The sequence below is a fragment of the Silene latifolia genome, chromosome 5 (assembly GCF_048544455.1).
Source record: "Silene latifolia isolate original U9 population chromosome 5, ASM4854445v1, whole genome shotgun sequence".
NCBI lineage: Eukaryota > Viridiplantae > Streptophyta > Magnoliopsida > Caryophyllales > Caryophyllaceae > Silene > Silene latifolia.
In genome coordinates, this window is record NC_133530.1 from 22,114,166 (window position 1) to 22,134,534 (window position 20,369).

Consider the following 20,369-nt stretch of genomic DNA (forward strand, 5'->3'; position numbering starts at 1 on the left):
CATTAGTTTTGGTACTGTAATATCATGTCATCTTCAATAAGTTAGATGATGTTTGGATCAGTTCTTTGAACTATTTTTTTGTTCTATAGCCTTGTATTTGGGACATTATTGTATACGATTCTCTTTCTGTGCCAGGGCTACTGGGTACTTTAGCATTTGGTTTCTCCGATTTCCATCTTTTCACAGCACTTGTCGGAACAAATTCAAATAGCAGCTGTTCGACAGCATCCAGATTAATTAACATGCTCAGGCAAGTTCTTTCCACTATCCTCTTAGGTGCAGATTTGCAGGTCAATGGAGAGGTCATCATTTATATGGCTATTTGTTTTGTCCTAGGAGGCTTAACCAGTAGTCTAACACTTGGATGTGTGTTTGACACTTAACTACTATACATTTTATGCCCAAAAGTTTTTTTAGTTGTTTTTTTTTTTTTTTTTTTTTTAAAAAGTAGCTGAGTTTAGCAGTTGGAAATATTAACCAATATACTCCTAACCAAGCTTCGGTAAAATACGATATACGGTTAAATCTCATTATATGATCTTGCAAAAGTGGGTTATATGATCTTGCTATGGTAAAAGATCTTTAGTATTCCACTGTAGTCTCTTTGTTTCGAAATTTATTATAAACTAATTTGTCTTAACCAGTAGTCTAACAAAGTAACAAGTGCTTTGGTATCTGCTGTCTCTTGTGTGATACTTCGTAAGGCGTGGAGCAGTGGAGCCGTGCTAATAAACAAATAATCTGATAAAAGAAATTCAGGAAATAAAATAAGGGTAATGAATATGGGAATGCTTGTTTGTTTATTAAGCAGGGTTACACGCCTTACAAAGCACGGCACATGTCCGGTTGTACGAAAAATGTTTGTTTGCATTATACTCAATCCGAATCATTTGTTTACCTTTAATTAAAATTCTCGTCATAAAGAATAAAAAGGAAAACTAATGATTCGGACAAAGGAAGTAAAATATTGAGTAGGAGACAACAGACAGTTGTCTGAGTCATAATTTGACCATTAGTCAAGGATCCTAGGACATATATTCTGTAAAAGATTCTAATAGAGATATTTCAGGCAAAAAGGCACCAAAGCTAAATATTTAAGATCTTAACAGAGCAAAGAGAGTAGTAAGAGCAGTGACTAAACACAAAAATGGCAGAGAGTATCCTGTTCAACATTGTTGAGAGAGTATTGGTATCCTTGGGACAACATGCTTTTCAAGAAGTCGTATCCAGTTGGGGTGCACTGCGTGACTTAGAGAAGCTTGAAGGTACCATAAGGTTCATTCGAGCTCGTGTTAATGATGCTGAAAAGCGTCATGAACAGGAGAGCAGTGAAGTGATTAAAGAGTGGCTTGGGAGACTAAGGCAGGTGCTTTACCGTGCTGATGATTTGTTTGATGAGGTCTACACCATTAGCTGTCGCGAACAGCGAGCGGATAGAACCAAACTGGCCCACAAGGTACGCAGTGCATTCTCTTGCTCTAACCCTTTTGGCTTCAATAGAAAAATGGCTCAAGAGATCAAGTCTATAAGGGAAGAACTCGATGACCTTAAGTCGGAAATGGATGGCTTGAACTTAAGGGTATGTCTTACAGATGAAGAGCCAATTAGCCATTTGGTAGTTGAAAGAGAAACAATCTCTTTCGTTCAAGCAGACAGTGTCATTGGTAGGGATAGTGATAAAAACAACATCCTGGGCATGCTTTTTGATCCTAAGTATGCAGAAGAGAGTGTTACTGTGATACCCATAGTGGGTTTTGGTGGTTTAGGGAAAACGACTCTTGCTCAATTGGTTTTTAATGATGAAAGGGTTAAAAAACATTTTGATGTTGCTAAATGGGCTTGTGTACCTGAAATAAATGATAATAATGAAGTTTTAGGAAAAATCGTGAGCGCCTTGGTGATAGGAGTGGTCGTCCTCGAGGGAACAAATTCAAATCACAAATTAGAGTAGCGAAAGGATAAGAAGTTTTACACAGTCTTTGGATGATATATGGGATGAAAGTCGTGATAGGTGGCTGAATCTCTTAAGCTTGTTGCAATGTGGTAATCACGGAAGTAAAATAATTGTGACTACGCGATCTGGTGTGGTTGCAAGCATTGTAGGAACAGTTCCTGAACCCTACAAATTGGGACTTCTAACACCAGAGGAGTCCTGGAATCTGTTCAGAATATTAGCATTTAATAATGGACAAGAGGAGAGTAACCCAACTTTGGCTCAAATTGGTAAAGAGATTGTGAGAAATTGCGGAAATGTTCCCTTGGCTATCAGGGTTGTTGGAAGCCTTCTGTACTCAAAACACACTGAGAAAGAATGGGAACTATTTAGAGATGCTCAACTCTCTAAGGCAAAGCTCATAGATCTAAATAATATCATGCCTGTGCTGAAGCTAAGCTATGATTACTTGCCAACCCCCACAATGGCGACCAACCCCTCACCGCCCTTAATCTCAACCACGTCGTCAAGCTAACACCTCTAAACTATACGTCTTGGAGGTTTCAACTGACTAACATCCTCTTTGGATTTAGTCTTCTTGGATTCCTTGATGGATCCACTCCTGCTCCCTCTCCCACCACTGTCGATGCAACCACCAAGCAGGAGGTTTCAAACCCGGCGCACCTATCCTGGCTAAAGCAGGATGGCCTTATTCTCGGTGCCTTAATGGGCACCATAACCGCGGCCCTACAAACCCTAATCGTACGGGCTAAGACCGCTAAAGAAGCGTGGGACATCCTCGCCCACACATACGCCAACCCCTCACGCGTTCACATCCAACAACTCAAAGAGAGACTTGATTCGATAATTAAAACCACGGATCAAACCATAAGCGACTATGTCCATTCCATAAAAGCTTGCGTTGATCAACTTGCCCTTATGGGTAAGATCATCGATCCTGAAGATGTCATCTCCAAGGTCCTTAAAGGCCTTGATTATGAACTTTATAAACCGGTAATTGATACAGTCCGAGCCCGAGACACACCAATCAGTTTTGAGGCTCTCCACGAAAAATTACTCCAACATGAAATGCTTATTCAGCATCAACCCACATCCACCCATTTCCAACCATCTGCCAACCCGGCCTACCGCGGCTACCACCACCACCGCAGTCAGAACCGCTACTACAACCAATCGGCATCACCCTCACAATCTACCGCCACCAATCACACCTTGCCCAACTCCACCCCTCGACCCTTCAAAGGTAGGTGTCAATGGTGTCGAGAAACAGGACATGTTATTGCAAACTGTCCCTTGTTTCGAAAATTATTTCCGCAAATTGTGTTTCCTGCTCCACCCTCTAACCGCCAGCAGTACACTCCCCACTAGGCCCATACCGTCACGACAGGGGCAGCCGCACCAAATCCAAACTTCCTCCTTGACAGTGGTGCGAGCCACCATGTCACACACGACTTGGACACCCTCGCTTTTCACTCTCCCTACACCGGCCTTGATGACCTTCTCATTGGAGACGGTTCCTCCATACCCATTGCTAATATAGGTAATTTTCATTTACAATCCTTAAAGTTTAATAATGTTCTTCACGTACCAAATATATCTCGTAACATAATTTCCATTTCGCAATTGTGTCGAGATAATCAAGCTTATGTTGTTTTCTCTCATGATTCTTTTTTTGTTAAGGCGATAGCAACGGGAACCACAATTCTCCAGGGCCGAGTTAAAGACGGAGTGTACGAGTGGTGTCCTTCTAAACCAAAAGTCTATGCTTCGATCAAAGGACCTGACTCGTTATCTTGGCATCATAAGTTAGGACACCCGAACTATGATGTAATCAAACAAATTAATAAACATTTACCATTTTCTATTTTTGATTACTCGCATTGTGAATCTTGCAATATTGCAAAGAGCAAAAAGTTACCATTTTCTAATTCTACACTCGAGTCCAACGCTCCACTCGATCTCGTGTTCTCCGATCTTTGGACAAGCCCAATAACCTCGTTTGATCACTACAAGTATTATATAGTCTTTGTCGACCACTATAGTAAGTATATTTGGATGTATCCATTAAAGAAAAAATCCGATACCACTCAATTATTTATTCAATTCAAAGCACTCGTGGAAAAACATTTTAATAAACCGATAAAACATTTTTTCTCCGATAATGGAGGTGAATATATTAAATTAAACACCACCTTGCTTAACGAAGGTATTTGTCATTCCACATCTCCTCCGCATACTCCCGAACATAATGGATATGCTGAGAGGAGACACCGTCACATTGTCGAGACAGGTCTCGCACTCCTCAACCATTCGCACCTCCCTACAAAATATTGGCCCTTTGCCTTTAGCACCGCCACCTACCTCATCAATAAACTACCGACTCGATCTCTTAATGGCAAGTCCCAATACTTAGTTATTCATAATAAACAACCCACTTATACTAATCTGCATAACTTTGGTTGTCTCGCCTATCCTTGGCTAAGACCGTACACCAAGCACAAACTCGAAAACCGCTCCATTCCGTGTGTATTTATTGGATACTCCACAACGCAAAGTGTCTTCCATTGCCTTGATCCTAAAACACATCGCATCTACACCTCCCGTCATGTTAAATTTTATGATGACATTTATCCCTTTGCGACGCTCCCAACCGCTTCCTTACCACCTCCATCACCGGATGAGTGGGTCACCATCTCCCTTCCTATCTTATCTTCTTCCATCACCAACCCACAACAATCACCCTCCCCATCGCCTACTCAAACTAGTCACTCGAAATCTCCCCTTCAATTTGTCTATTCTCGTCGAGCTCCCACTATAGAAGTTGACAACCACACTACTACTTTGCACCCATCACGGTCGACACACCAACCGATATGCCCTCTGATGACTCTGAAACACCATCATCCACTAACCCCCCCATATCTTCACCCACACCCACCACCGTTCCCCCTCCCACTAAAACCATCACAACCCGACTTGACAATAATATTCGGAAACCAAATCCGCGATACGCAAAAACAGCTAATCTCTCAACCTTAGCCACAAGCCTTCCAAACACTGTTAAACAGGCCCTAATTCTTCCTCATTGGCGTCAAGCAATGCAAGACGAATACAATGCTCTTGACCGCAACCACACTTGGACCTTAGTTCCACGTTCTTCCGCTCAAAACATCGTTGGATTCAAATGGGTCTATCGAAACAAATTTAACCCTGATGGTACCTTAAAGCAACACAAAGCTCGCCTTGTTGCTAAGGGCTTCACTCAACGACCTGGAATTGACTATACGGAAACCTTTAGTCCTGTAGTCAAACCCACAACCGTCCGTTTAATTCTCTCTCTCGCCGTTGCCAAAAATTGGCCTCTTTGTCAACTTGATATTAATAATAATAATGCTTTTCTACAAGGTACTCTGACCGATAATGTGTTTATGACACAACCACCAGGGTTCGTCGATCAAACCAAACCAGATTTTGTTTGCAAATTACAAAAAGCAATTTATGGACTGAAATAGGCGCCTCGAGCTTGGTATACCGAGCTCAAGTCGTATTTATTCACCCTTGGGTTTACTCAATCCATATCCGACCCCTCCTTATTTATCATGCAAAACAATACAACCTCCATTTACATGCTTATTTATGTAGACGATATAATTATTACAGGACCAAACTTAGTTAACTTACAAACCTTTATCACTAATTTATCAAATCGGTTTTCTCTAAAAGATCTCGGCCCCTTATCCTACTTTCTTGGCATTGAAGTAACCCCCAATGATCTTGGTCTTCATTTAAGTCAATCCAAGTATATCCATGATCTTCTTACCAAACACAACATGGCGGAAGCCAAGCCCAACACCACTCCAATGGCCACCTCACCTCCACTCCTACGCGAGGATGCCCACCCTATTCATGATCAATCCACTTATCGTGCTATAGTTGGGAGTCTACAATACCTGTCTCTCACTAGACCCGACATTGCCTTCACGGTGAATCGTCTTGCCCAATTTCTTCACCATCCTACTATAGCTCACTGGACAGCATTAAAACGGCTCCTTCGCTATCTTCAAGGAACTCAATTCCATGGTATTCAGCTTCATAAAAACAACCCTCTATGTCTTCATGCATTTTGTGACGCTGACTATGGCGGTGATAAAGATAACTACCTATCTACCACCGGCTACATTGTCTATCTTGGCCGAAACCCGATTTCTTGGTCCTCCAAGAAACAAACCGGCATTGCCCTATCCACCACCGAAGCGGAGTTCCGCGCTGTCGCCTCAGTCACCACCGAGACACTATGGCTTCGTAACCTCCTGTCCGAGCTTCGCATCGCCGTCATTAAACCACCTGCCATCTTCTGTGACAACATGTCTGCAACGCTCTACGCTAAAAATCCCGTCTTCCACTCCAGAATGAAGCACATGGCTATTTCCTTCCACTTTGTCAAGCAACAACTTCAGGAAGGTCGCATCCGTCTCTCTCATATTGCTAGCAAAGATCAAATAGCCGACATACTTACAAAGCCACTACACAAGCATCAACATCAATCATTACAAGACAAGCTTGGCCTCATCAATAAATCGCCCAACTTGAGGGGGCGTATTAACAGTATATCACACAATATACCACCAAACTCTCAAAAATAGCAAGATATTATTGTGTAATCATCATCCCACTAATTCAGCAATCAGTTTTGTAAATATAGCAATAGATAATCCTGTCAATCAATTAGTATAATTGTATAGGCTCCTCTCCTAATTTAGGTCTACAATCCCATTATAAATAGTGTACCATATTTCAGAAATTAAATAAGAAAAACATTCATCATAAACCTCTTGTTTTATAGCCAAGATGTAGTATATATTACTTCTGCTCATCATATTACCTCACGTACTCGTGTCACCGAAACTGAGATAAAAAAAGCTTTTGTGTCGATCCGAGATAACAATTGCAAGGCAAAAGCTTAGGTTTTTATTATCAATATTCAACTTGTAAAAGAGAAGCTAATTACAATGCCTTATATAGGCCAAAAGAAACCGACTAAAAGACCTAAAAACACACGCCTAAACTTAATGGGAATAAAACACACTTTCCTAAAAACCGACTTACCTTATTCTGCTATTAGGAAATAAGCGAGCTGAAATATTAAACTAATTTATTTGGAAATAAGACTCCTAAAAAAATAATATAAGATAAGCTTAAGGCGACACTTTAATTATGCATCCGAGCTGGACTTGGGCTGGACCGTCCCCTCCTTTTGCGTGATAAGCTCAGCCAATTTCTTCTACATTTAACTTAAACCCGTCATCCTCATTTGAGCTACTCATTTTCGTATCAGAAGTTATTCCTATGCACCCTTGTAAATTCTGAAATTTCTGACACACTTCCTAATCTTTTTTTTTTTTTTTTTTTCCTAATCACCACTTTTGAAAACATTTTAAGGTCTAGCAATCCTCAAACCCACTTAAAGTGTAATTCCAGGCCATCACTGGCAAAGCACTTTTGGCCCGTGAAAATAGGATCTCCCTCAAATAAATGCCTAGAAATCATGAACACGATACTCTGTGCCATTTTTGTGTTTATCGCTCCCTATTTGGCTCTTTACTACTCCCTCTCATCCAAACCAAATGTTACAGACTTTATTACGCTTGCCGATGCGCGTTTTGCAACGTGAATATCTTTAATTAAACATTATTAAAATTATAAAAACTTTTATAAAAACTTGATATTCTTATAGCATTCATAAATCATAACGATGAATCAAACAAGATCTCGCATGACTATGTTTTCTCTTATACATTACCAATAATACCTAAGATTCTCTACAATTATAAATAATGCCAAAAAATCAAATGTAGCATTTGATTTGGATGGGAGAGAGTACTATCTTTGCTATGGTAAGACCTTTAGTATTCCACTTTAGTGCCTTGTTTCCTGTAATTTTTCCGGGCTCGAAATCTTATCTATATTAATACAAAAGACAATACTCAATCCTCAGCGCGCCACGTCATTAATGCAACCTCCTTTTTTTTTGGAAATTCATGTTATGGTGGGACCCGTTAGTGTGCAATGTATTTATTTCTTCAGATTTCCGTCTTTTCAAACATGCGATAAATTCCGTCTTGCAACAAATTCTATGAAATAATATTATGAAAAAATTCTATGAATTAATATTATGAAATAATTTTATACATTCCGTGTAAATAAAATTAATAACATATACGCAGAATGAATTACAAATCGGAGTAAATAAAATTGAATTACATAATTTTTAAAACAAAATTAAATAATAATAAAATTACATAATTACGAGAAGGAATTACATTTATATACGGGATAGAACATAAAACGCAAATGAATTACATATATAATTTTTTAAAACTACATGCTACAATAATTTTTGTTTAAAAAATAAATCTTAACGAAGTATTTACTTGGAGTATAAAATATTCATGTATTTTGGTTAATATTATTGTATCATGCACTCATGCAGCAACAACATCACAACATAATTTTTTAAAACTACATGGTACAAAATTTCTTTTTAAAAAAAATCAATCATCACGGAGTATTTACTTGGAATATAAAACTCGGCAACTTAACTATCACCCGCGCATACCGAAAATGGTAGACGACAATGATAGACAACCGAGTTAATTTAGTCTTCAACTAACATTTAAAGCAAATTTTAATTTTTTTTTACTCTAAAAAAACAAATAAATTTTAATTTAATTTACAAGTCATTATGCACTACTAATGTAGTGTATCATGAAATTTTTCAATTTTTAGAATAACTTGCATATGTTAAACTTGATTATTAGATTATATTTCTTTTATCCGGATGTAAAGTTTTTTATGTATGCAATTTTTATTTACAAAAGTATATTACATTATTTCCTCATAAACCAGTGCATGTCAACACGTGTTTGTAACAAATTTAAACATTAATTATGTAGATCGTTGATTTAGACCAACTAGATAAGTACAATAGAAATACAAAAACAAATATACATCCAAAAACATTAATACCGGCCCAAATATATACCCGTGCAATTTTGCACGGGTTTAAAACTAGTTTATATAAATTAATTTGTCCTGGGAGGCTTAACCATTAGTCTAACGAGTGCTCTGGTATCTGCTCTCTTGCTTTATGCACGTAAGCAAATATTATTCTTACGCTGAACATGTGTAATGCTTCGTAAGCTGTGGAGCAGTGGAGCCGTCCTAATAGCTTCTCGATTGTTGAAATATAATTCTTCTTCGTTGATAACTTGATATCTTCAATTAGTAGAAATTTTGATAACTTCGATCATCATACTTCATCGGAACTCACAATCTGAATATAATCATTTCATAATAACTTTTGAATCTTCATTTCAAATAATACCTCCATAGTTATGATGGAGTTTCTCCCCAATATATGACATAGCATTATATGTCCAAAATAATTGTTATCGTAACAATAATGACAATCATGACTATAGCGTAATAATGCGCGTATAGTGCTACCTCGTTAAAAACCTTGCTAGGAAAAACCCATTGGGACAAAAAACCTAGTCGAAGGGAAAAAGAGCGTAGCTATCATTCCTTAATTTCTTTTCTTAAGGACAATCAATCCGATAATTATTGAATAAATCATCCAATACTTTTGAGCGCTTTTCTTTGCTAAACCAAATATGTATGGATTGACATTCTCATTGTAGACTTTGACTACATTTTTTCCAATCGGTATGGTACTTCTTGACCATAAACTAATTTCACATGTTTAGCATGAAGTTCATTTAAATCATTATTCTCATATGCTCAAACTTCAGGTTGAGACAATAATAACTTCCTCCAAGTAACTCTACAGAAGTTTGAATTTTCCATTTTGGAAATAATCACGATAACATTTCAATCGTGTCGTAGAGATTCATATATAATCATGAGTTCCCAAAACTCAATTAATAAAATATCATCAATTATAAGAGGCTGTAAAATATATTTCTCTTTTTAAACATTTATCAAACTATAACAATATAATTAATTATGTGCATGCATATGATATGTAACTAATTCTAAACAACAATAAAAACAATGCAATAATGTATAATGTATATATAATAACAATAAGATGCAAATGATAAACTTATTATCTAAAATGCACATAATGATGACTCAAAATGCAAACTATACAGTTTCCTTTTCCAATATTCATAACTTAAATTGACTTCAAGTCAATAACTGGACATCTAGTCCATGAGCTCATTTATAATCATAGATTATATGTCGACAATCAAAATGGACTTAAATATAAGATCCCCAATTTATAGTCCATTAAACTCCGCGCGCAAATGCATATCGGTTTCTTAAATATATCGATATAATTTCAATATCTTGCGATATTATCAGTACTGAATCAGTGATATCTGAATATATTTGGTACCATTCATTTTCTATATAGGCCATCTATTATCATTCAGATATTTATGTCACTTTCAGGACATCCAAATTTCTTTACTCCATAGGAGTACCAACTGCCCAAACTTGCCATTTTCTTATTACTAGAAATATGTGAACTGATATGACTCTCACACTATATTTCACGTGTGCTTTTTTGTTCACTTTGGCAAGAATCTAATTTTTCATTACATATATTTTCTATGACTAATGTATAGCTCGCTATACCACATATAAGGCTAAACTGTCTATAATTAAATCATAGATTTTAATATAACATATCACATTTTGATAAGGTGATAAAGTGGTATCATAATACATCTTCATAACCAAATGAATAACATAATTTCTAATTCCATGAACCTCTACTTGATGTATTTTATATTGAAAACAAACCACTGAACTTCAGGTTCAGTTGGGGATAATTTACTTGTTTGTTTTTACCAGCTTTTCCTTATCATTATCCTCCTAAGATGGTAAAAAAAAACATAACCACCTTAGGACTTAATTTCTCATATCACCTATGAGAATTTATATGGGCATTTTTTTGTATAATAACTGTTCCGGGTGTAATTCCAGAGCAGTTATTTGTTACCACCCGTGCTTGTAGAATGACGTCTTTGGTTGAATCCTCCTTGCGGTCTCCTGAAACGATGAACAAACTGAGGGCTCGGCTTTGGACCGAGCGATCTCACTCCGACGCTCAAGTCAGTAAACTTAGAGAGATAAGTTGTTGTTACTTGGCGAAGTATATATTGTAGAGAGATAAGGAAGATATTACCAGATGAATAGTGATTCTTAGGTTAAGTTGTGGATCTCCTCCTCAATGAGAGTTGAGGAGTATTTATAGACTTTCACCTTTTGTCACGTAGTGGCCAAGTGGCCAAGTGGCTAGCAGGTGGAAAGACTGATCTACCCCTCGGCCGAGGGACCCATGGCAGGCTGGCGGGCCCTGTTGACTCACCGCCGAGGGGTCTTGGATATGAGTACGCGGATATGTGCCCCGGCTGGCTAGTTGTCCTAGCCGAGGCACAAGAGACAGGCCGACAGGTTGCGTCGGTTAGGCTGTCTAAGCCGTTGACTTGCTGTGGATATCTTTGACCTTGCTCAATATGTTGACTGGTCAGCGGGTGCAGAATATGCCCCATCAATTTGCCCCCAGCGTAGTCTATGCCGTGGTATGGGCTCCGATGTATGTTGAGCGTATATTCTGCGTAAGACGAAATTTTTCTCGCCTTCTTCTTCTACCTCGGCGTGGCTGCGCTTAGGCCGTACCATATCCCCCTCCACATGGATGTGTAATGGACATCAGATGTGGAAAAGAAAGTGGTGCTTTGCCGAGACCGAGGTTGTGAGCGCCGTGTGCTTTTGATTGCCCAGGCCGGTCTTGACAAACTTGGTTGATCATGTGGCCGGCGGAGAAAGTTTACTTAGGAGTTTGTTGAGGAAGATGAATGGGCAGAGAGATTTGAAGGGGCGTGTTGAAGACGCTTGGTCACTGTTGCATTGATTGACGTTCAACCGTTGCAACGATTGACATTCCGTGGTTGCATGTCCGACACGTGTCTCTGTTCGTTGATTGGTCGACGTTTCATGGGTCACGTGTCCCGATTGGTTCTTCTTCATGGGCTTTCCCTTATAAATAGGGCGATTAATCCCGGGAATTGGCCACTAATTTCATTTTCTCAAAAATTTTCTTCTTTCTAGCTCTCTTTGACGAAACTTCTCTCTAGCTTTCAGAATCATTACTCCGGCGTAGCACTTTTCTTCGAGGTAAACAAACAAATTTTTAACTTTTTCATTGTTAAGTTTTCGCTTTGTGAATCATGTCTTCTGCGATACCGGTCCTAGTAATCGTGCGCCGGGGTTCCCAAGTCGCATCTTGATGAAGAGGAGGCACTGGCCGCCGTCCCGCTAAGGTCCGGGGGTCCTAGGTCGCCTTCTCCCGAAGTTGACCCGAAAGTTACGGAGGGTTGGGAGGATGACGATGAAGTCGATGAAGACTTTGATGATGACGGTGAGGAAAGGATTCCTTCTCGTGTTGAGAGGCGATTCATCATGGATCACGGCGAGGCTGTAAGGTTCGTCTTGGCCGTGCTTGGACCCATAAGTTCGCCAGTTGTTCCGGCGAGACATTTTTCGAGGGCCATTTCTACTTTGGCAGGGGATACAAAATTGTTATCCCTGAGGAGGGTCAGGCCGTTTGTTGCCCTCCACCGGGTTGCACCGGCGTATACATCCGACACTTGGAGTACGGGCTCCGGTTTCCGCTGAATGACTATGTTATGGCCATCATTAGAGCCATGAATGTCGCCGTTGCCCAACTGCACCCGTTGGCTATTAGGACCATAGTCGGCTTTGTCTGGCTCTGTCTCTTCAAGGGGGAGGTCCCAACGGTTAATTTATTCCGTCGGCTTCACCACCTTCGACCGTCATTCCCTGGTCGCGTCGGATGGTACAGCGTGCAAATGGAGCCGGGTTACGTCTCCGTCGATAAGCTTACTTCTTGCAAAGACTGGAAAGATCGGTGGGTGTACGTTGAGGTGCCGGATGACTATCCGCTGCCCCGGTCCTTTCAGCATGAAGTTAATTTGCGGTGCGAGCCTAAGGCGGAGCATAACAAATGGGTCACCCGGAATAAGCTTAAGATGGACGCCAGCAAGGTCCCTCTTAATGAGGATGAGAGGTTGGCGATGAGGCTTTTTGAGGCGGACAAGAGTGGGGTGCCGAAGAGATGGATTCCCCCAACGCAGATCATTCTTCAGGATGAGCTGCTCTGCCACGTCGGCCTCATACCGGCCCTAGCACAGGGTGAGTGGGGTCGGTGTGAGGCCCATCTTGGCTCTCAATGTTTCTGTTTCTTGAATTTCGATTTACTTCTACTTAACTCTTGCTTTGTTTCCTTTGCAGACCACTTTGGACCGGACCTGTCTGAGGATATCCTCCCGGAGAATGGGCCGCACAAGGATAAGACCGTTGCTGATTTGCACCCTAAGGCTCTGGCCCGTGATCGCAGGACGTCGCCGAATGATCTGATGGATCAGCAGCTGAAAGGCCTGAATGTGGAGGCGGCCCAGGCGAAGGTTGCTAGTAACATGCCGCGCCGAATGCGGAAAATAAAGCCTTCGGCGGCGACGGCGGCGACATCAGTTCCGCCTCCCATCCCTTCAGTCCAGAAGGAGACGGTGGTGATCGTTGATATTACCAATGGGGAGGACTCCGATGCGGAGGGGTCTCTGTAATACTCCGTATTTATGGTCTTGGGGGTACTCTATCGAGTAGCCCTTACTCTGTCGAGTAAGGGTATGTTGCAGAATAAAATAGTTTCTGACCTGTTGGGCACTCGATCGAGTAGTCAGTACACTCGATCGAGTAGGGGTACTCGATCGAGTACCTTGGGTACTCGATCGAGTGTCCGGTTTACGGGGAGTTTTTCGCGGGTTTTGTTAATTATGCGATTAGGGTATTTAAACTTAATCGTCGTTGTTTTAATTCACTTTTACCAAAACCTAAAACCTGTTTAAGAGAGAAAGCGATCGATCATCTTCCTAATCACATCCTTAACAATTCCGGAGTTCGGACGGTCGATTCGTATCGTAGTTCGTGTCGTTGGATTCCTTGCGTCGAGGGTAAGCTTTTAATATAATTTATATAATGTTTTGCTAGGTTTGGTTAAACCCTAATTTGGGATTTGGGGGTTTTGTGAATAGTAAGTAATTGGTAGCCTTTATGTGTTATTTGTTAGGAGGATAATTCATAGAAGAGGCGTTTTGAGACAGCTGTAGATACCGTCTGCGTGTTGTGCTTTCCAGGTAGGATTTCCTACTCAGTATTAGTCCCATAATGGGATATTGGTGATGTGCTGTAGTTAGTTGCTTGATATGATGATTGTGTTTGTAATTGTGCTTGTGGTTGTGTTGTTGATGGTTCTCGAGATGCGTTCTCGGCTGAGTGGGGTCACTTGCGGGAGTGATCTCACGCCCTAGTTTCGCCCTTCGTGGAACCCGCCACGAAAGGGGATGTGCACATTAATGGACAGGGTTATCGCTCGTACGATGAGCGGGGCTTAGGTGGGAACGGCTGCGGTCCCCCACTGGCAGGGCTGGTCCAGTGGACAGTCAGTATTGAGATGATGGGAGTTGGTGGTGTATGTGTGTGTGTGACAACAAAATTGTCTGTTTGTCTTATTGTTGTTATCTATATTGATTGTGTGATTAGTACTGACCGGTGTTGTTTTGTAAAACCTGCGGTGATCCATTCGGGGATGGTGAGCAGATATTGAACAGGTATAGAGATGATACTGGGATAGCTGGGATGGCCACGACATGACGATAGAGTCTTCCGCTGTAGTTTAGCATTTATTTACATTTCAGTTGAGAACAGATAGTTTGGAATAATGTATTGTACTTTCAGTTTGGTTTCGAGGATTGTACTTATTCATTAAACTACTTATAATAAATGTTGTTTCTGTTTTGTCTATTTGATTATCATGCCTCGGGCAACCGAGATGGTGATGTCTTCATACCTGAGTGGTCCTGGTAAGGCACTCGGAGTATGGGGTGTTACAAATGGTATCGGAGCGACGATCCCGAAACCCGTAACCAATGAACTTAATGAACATAGGGAGTCAATTAAAATGAACCCGGGTAAAAGTTGTAGGAGCTAGTGCAAAGGCTTGGGAGACGTCCTAAAGTCGCGGGGGTCGCCCTACAACTTTGAACCGGTCACATGGGGAAAGTGTTTGTCGAGTCATCTGTATGTTTGATTAACGTGTGCAACAAAGTGATGAAGTGTGTTGATTGTTTGGTGTTGAAATAGGAAGTTGAGCAAGTGAAAGGATATGATATGTTGAACATGTTAGTGAGATGATAACATGTTGAATGATTTACAATGTGGCTTTAATGGCATGATGAATTGATCTTGTTGATAGTATAATAGATGCGTAGCATATTTATTCTGATAGCATGTGATTTTATAAAGTTAGCATGTTAGTATACGACGTAATATGCGGGTAGCTCTTACGTATTGGGGGTACTTGATCGAGTGAGGCTGACTCGATCGGGTAGGTTTTTGGCGATTTTGAGTCCAGAATCGAGTTTTGGGGCACTCGATCGAGTAACTAGGGGTACTCGATCGAGTAGGGGGTCACTCGATCGAGTAGCCTAGATACTCGATCGAGTGGGTTAGAGATCAGAAGGTCTGTTTGGTTCTGGAGTTTGGGTACTCGATCGAGTACATGGGGGCACTCGATCGAGTAGCCCGTTACTCGATCGAGTGGGTTTGGATACTCGATCGAGTAGGTTCTGGGCAGCGCGTTTTCTTGTTTTGAGGTTTAGTACGCGTGTTTATGTTTAACCCTTTCTTATATAGCTTCAAGATGCCGCCCAAGAGAAATGCTTTGTACGCGAGAGCTGAGGTTATGACTACGGATGACATCGTCAAGATGTTAGAGCACCAGGACGCTCTTCTCGAGACCACGAAGAGAGTGAATGAGGACAAGGATAAGAGTAAGGAGAAGGAGGTTGACCATGCTAAAGTCAGCCTCTATATTGCGAGGTTCAACCCGAAGGAGTACAAGGGAGTTGAGGAGCCTAACCATCTTGATAGTTGGGTGAGGGAGATGGAGAACATCTTTGGATTTAGTTCGTTTGTCCCGATGAGATGAGAGTGGATTAGGCTGCATTCTATCCGAGGGAGGCAAATGGCAAATGGTGGGATTCCGTAAAAGTGAGTGCCAAGGAGATATATACCAACCAGGGGTTACCTATACCTTGGGAGGAGTTTCGTAGGGTCGTGAGGAAGGAGTTCGTGCGAACATGTGAGGAGTAAGTTGAGAGAGGAGTTCGACAAGTTTAAGATGACGGCCGAGATGTCTGTGGGTGAGTACTACAGAGGCGGTTCAATGAGAAATCCGATATCTTTGAGGACATGGGTTTGAGTGAGGAGAATCTGGCTTTGAGGTTTGAGAGAGGGCTAACCACGAAGATTATGGATAAGTTACCCGTGGGAGTCCTTACGATGTGAAGGAAGCGTATGAGAGGGTGGGAGAGCCGAGAGGCTAGTGGAGATGGCTCGGGAGAGGTCGGTGGAGAGAAGAGGAAGTCGAGAGCGAGGGTGTGGCCAATCTAATTTCAAGAAAGGCAACCACAATCAATCTAAGGGATTTTCTTCTCGGTCCGGGTTTAGTCTTTGAACTTCCTTTGGGCGAGGTCGTGGGAGTGTGAGCAACAGGGGGAGTGACTCGCTTTGGTTGTGGTGGCGTAGGCCACAAGAGACATGAGTGCACGAGCGCACCGGATCTTTTTCGAGACCGCACGAGCTTTGCGAGCAACGGACCACCGGATCATGGCCAAACCGGGAGGTCAGAGCTACCAGAGTGGAGGCAACCGCAACGGCGGTAATTCTTATCAGAAGACACCGATGAACAACAACAACAATCAAGGGTCGGGTGCTAAGCCGACAGCATCAGCTAGTACTGTCCAGGGAGGAGGGCAGAAGACCAGTGGCAAGTTGTTCATGATGGACAAGAAGGCAGCTGAGGGGGATGCGCACGTTATCACCGGTACATTCCTTGTTAATGGTATTCCTACGTTTGTTTTGTTTGATTCGGGGGCTTCTCAATCGTTTGTGTCTTCAAGTCATGTAAAACAGTTGGGGTTGAGAGTATATGAGTCTGTTAGGGAGCAAGTTTTCATACCTTCAGGTGAGTCTGTATCGTGTGGGAGGTTGTTTAGAGATGTATCTTTGATAGTTGGGCAAGTCGATTTCCCTGTAGACTTGCTAGAGTTTCCTTTTAATGGTTTTGAAATGATAGTTGGGATGGATTGGTTAGGAAAGTATAAGGCTAAGATAGACTGTCATCAAAAGAGAGTGTCCCTTAGAGGTCCTAAGGGTGTAAGTGTGTCTTATCGTGGGTTTCTAGTCAAACCCAAAGTTAAGTTGATTGCAGCTGTCACTTTGAAGTCGTATCTGAGGAAGGGATGTCCTCTGATTTTGTGCCATGTGAGAGATGACCGGATAGAGAGCCCGACAGTTGATGAGATACCAGTGGTGGGAGAGTTTGTTGATGTCTTTCCAGAGGAGATTCTGGGGTTGCCACCGAAGAGGGAGATAGATTTCACCGTTGAGTTGAAACCAGGGACGGGGCCAATCTCTAAGGCACCGTACCGTATGGGTCCTAAGGAGATGGAGGAGCTTAGGAAGCAGTTGGATGATTTGATAGAGAAGGGATACATTAGACCAAGTGTATCGCCTTGGGGAGCACCAGTTCTTTTCGTGAAGAAGAAGGATGGAACTTTGAGGCTGTGCATAGATTATCGGGAGCTGAACCGTGTGACGATAAAGAACAAGTATCCTTTGCCAAGGATAGATGACCTGTTTGATCAGTTGAGTGGTGCAACGGTCTTTTCTAAGATCGATTTGAGGTCGTACCATCGGTGAAGATTAGAGATGTGGACATACCGAAGACAGCTTTCACGTCAAGGTATGGCCACTATGAGTATGTGGTGATGCCATTTGGGTTGTCTAATGCGCCGGCGGTGTTTATGGATTTGATGAATAGGATCTTGACGTTCTTGGATCGGTTTGTAGTGGTGTTTATCGATGACATCTTAGTCTACTCTAAGACTAAGGAGGAGCATGAGGAGCATCTGAGGATCGTGTTGCAGACTTTGAGAGATCATGAGTTGTATGCTAAGCTGTCCAAGTGTGAGTTCTGGTTGGAGAAGGTTGCCTTTCTGGGGCATGTAATTTCTAAAGATGGGGTAGCTGTGGATCCGGCGAAGATTGAAGCAGTGACAAAGTGGGAAGCACCGAAGAATGTTGCTGAGGTTAGGAGTTTCTTGGGTTTAGCTGGATACTACAGACGGTTCGTGAAAGATTTCTCCAAGATAGCTAGACCGATGACGGCGTTGATGAGGAAAGAAAACAGGTTTCGTTGGGATGAGAGTTGCGAGACGGCGTTCCAAACCTTAAAGGAGCGTTTGACCACACTCTCCCGTCTTGGCATTGCTGAAGGAGCGAGAATTTCGAGGTCTATACAGATGCCTCGAAGAATGGGTTGGGATGTGTGTTGATGCAGAATGGTAAAGTAATTGCCTATGCTTCTAGGCAGTTGAAGCCTTATGAGGAGAACTACCCTACTCATGACCTGGAGTTGGGTGCAGTGGTGTTTGCTCTCAAGATTTGGAGGCACTACCTTTATGGAGCAATCTTTAAGGTATTTTCTGATCACAAGAGTCTCAAGTACATCTTCACGCAGAAGGAGTTGAACATGAGACAGAGGAGGTGGATGGAGCTGATTGGTGATTACGACATGGAAATCATCTACCATGAAGGAAAGGCCAATGTTGTTGCTGATGCTTTGAGTAGAAAGAGTGTATATTCCTTGTGTACAGCTCTATCTTTGATGAGGCTGAGGGATGAGGTAGCGAGCTTTGGGATTCATATGATGCGAAAGGAGATGCTATGGGTGATATGACAAAGTACACATGGAGTTTTATGATGATATTCGAGGTAAACAGGCTTTGGATCCTAAGATAGTGGAGTGGAGAGCTGGAGTAGAGAAAGGGACAATGTCCCGGTTTTCCATTCATACAGATGGTAGCTTGAGGTTTGATGGTAGGTGGTGTGTTCCTAATGACGAGGAGTTGAAAAAGACAATCATGACAGAAGCGCATTGCACACCATATTCAGTTCATCCGGGTGGAGACAAGCTTTACAAAGATTTGAAGAAAACGTTTTGGTGGCCTGGATGAAGAAAGAGACAAACAGTTTGTGTCCGTTGTTTGACATGCCAGAGAGTTAAAGGGGAACAGAGAAGACCACAAGGTAAGGTTCAGTCTTTGGAGGTGCCTGAGTGGAAGTGGGAATCCATTTCCATGGATTTCATTGTGGGTTTACCTAAGAGTCAACAAGGTAACAATATGATTTGGGTGATAGTGGATCGCTTGACCAAGTCGGCTCACTTTGTTCCAATGAAAGATACATGGACTAAGGCACAATTGGCTATGGCCTATCGAAAGAACGTGCTTAAGTTACATGGAGTCCCTAAGGACATAGTGTCCGACAGAGATGCGAGGTTTATATCGAGGTTTTGGAAGGAGTTGCGGGAATCGTTGGGAACACTTTGAAGATGAGTACAAAGATTTCATCCTGCGGCGACGGGGCGGGCGGATCGAGAGAACAATCAAGACTCTTGAGGATATGTTGCGAGCTTGTGTGATGGATTTTGGTGGTAGGCGGGAGCGGAGGTTGGACTTGATAGAGTTTTCTTACAACAACAGCTATCACACTAGTATTGGTATGGCACCGTTTGAGGCTTTGTATGGGAGGAGATGCAGGAGTCCGATCTGTTGGGACGATAGTCTTTGAGGCAAAGTGGTTTTAGGACCAGAGATGGTACATGAGATGGTGGAACAGATTAAGATGATCAGAGAACGTATGAGAGCAGCCCAGGATCGACAGAAGAGTTATGCAGATCTACATCGTCGGGACATAGAGTTTCAGGTTGGGGACAAGGTTCTTCTGAAAGTGTCTCCTATGCGTGGGGTTATGAGATTTGGGAAGAAAGGCAAGCTAAGCCAGAAGTTTATAGGGCCTTATGAGATCTTAGAGCGAGTTGGGGAAGTGGCTTATCGTTTGGCTTTACCTTTGCTTTGGAGAGAGTGCATAATGTGTTTCATGTATCGCAACTGCGGAAGTATGTGAGTGACCCGTCACATGTGTTGGAGGCAGAGAGCTTAGAGTGGATGAGTCTTTATCATACCTTGAGGTGCCTAAGCGGATCCTAGACCGAAAAGTTAGAAAGACCAGGAGTGGTGAGACAGTTTTGCTTAAGATCCTTTGGTCTAACCATGAGACTGAGGAAGCTACATGGGAGGCGGAGGATATCATGAAAGAGCGTTACCCTTTCCTTTTTGATCAGGTATGTATGGTTACGGGGACGTAACCTTGTTTCTTTTAGGGGGGTAGGAGATGA

At 42.0% G+C, this 20,369-nt stretch overlaps 1 pseudogene; it reads left to right on the forward strand.

Annotated features, from left to right (window-relative positions):
- Window positions 1–989: 989 nt before the first annotated feature.
- The window catches only part of LOC141655041 (putative disease resistance protein RGA4), an 86,466-nt pseudogene continuing 67,086 nt past the window's right edge, over window positions 990–20,369 (forward strand).